Here is a 1,524-nt window from a genome sequence, read left to right on the forward strand (position 1 = left end):
ACAAAAGACTTTTACCTTGGGAAAATTGGGGTCCAACACCAAACAGTAACATCATAGAGATCTAGGTGGGATGCTTGATGTTAACTCATGTACCACCTATCCAGATGCCCATGCGGCATATGGGCATCTAGATAACTTATATGCAGTAAAGCCTGATCTGTATTAAGGAACAAGGTGTGCTTTCCTAAACTCAAAGCATGGTGTGACACCATGTAGCTCAGTCAGGCACTCAATTTTGAGAATATTCTTTCTTAATCTAGGTGTTAACTACCAGTTTAATCCAATAGTTGTGCTAATTTATTTGAACCAATATTAGATACAAATATACTGATTTTCGGTGAGTACTATTATTATTATTATTATTATTTATAAGTTTAAGATCATTAGTAGAAAACATGAGATCACATAAATCAGAATATTTGGGTTTGAAAAAAGTCTAGCAACTGATTAGTTGTACCTTAGATGTTTGACTTAATGCAGTGTAGATTATAAAAGGAAGTTCTTTTACCTCATATTACCATGTAAGTATGGAAAACAAAACATTTCTCTATTTAGTTTTATTACTTGCAGTCATTCTGAAAAATGAGAATTTTTGTGCTGCCACTACAAGTATCAAAGTGGATGGCTATGTTTATTGTACTAACTGTGGTTCACTCTCTCAGAATGGCATCTTCAGTAAGAAAAATGATCTATCTTCTGTATTTTTCTAATCATGTTATATCTTTCAGATGCCAAAGTAAACCTAGTTTGTCCAGGAGACAGTGATTCATCATTTACAAATAGAAGAGGATACTTTAATATCTTTCAATTAGTGAAGACTGGAACAGATATTGGGAGTTGTCAAGTGAGTGTGGATACAAGTAGAGCACCCCAGGGGTGTTCTTTCTTAACAGACATAAATGGTGGATCAAGTGGCCAATCTTTAAGCACATGCACCAATAATGGAAATAAGAAGTTCACTTGTGGACCCTATTATTTTACTCCAAATGCTTGTTCACCTCCACCACCACCAAGTTCTCCACCTCCACCACCACCAAGTCCACCTCCTCCTCCTCCACCACCACCACGACTAAAAACTCCACCGCCACGACCTAGAAAACCACCACCACCACCCCCTAGAACACCACCCCTACCGCCGAACCCCCCCACACGAACTCCTCCACCACCACCCCCTAGAACACCACCACTACCACCAAAACCACCAATACGAACACCACCACCACCACCTCGAACACCACCACCACTACCACCAACACCACCAACACCAACACCACCACCACCACCAACAACTCCTCCGCCACCACCACCAACAACACCACCACCACCACCACCAAGACCTCCACCACCACCACCACCAAGAACACCACCACCACCACCACCACGAACACCTCCACCACCACTACCACCACCACCACCATCGCCACCGACAACAACACCACCTCCACCACCACCAAGAACACCTCCACCACCACGACTAGCGACACCACCCCCACCAACTCCAACACTACCACCACCACCACCATG

Source organism: Selaginella moellendorffii, unplaced genomic scaffold (assembly GCF_000143415.4).
Source record: "Selaginella moellendorffii unplaced genomic scaffold, v1.0 SELMOscaffold_91, whole genome shotgun sequence".
Taxonomy (NCBI): Eukaryota; Viridiplantae; Streptophyta; class Lycopodiopsida; order Selaginellales; family Selaginellaceae; genus Selaginella; species Selaginella moellendorffii.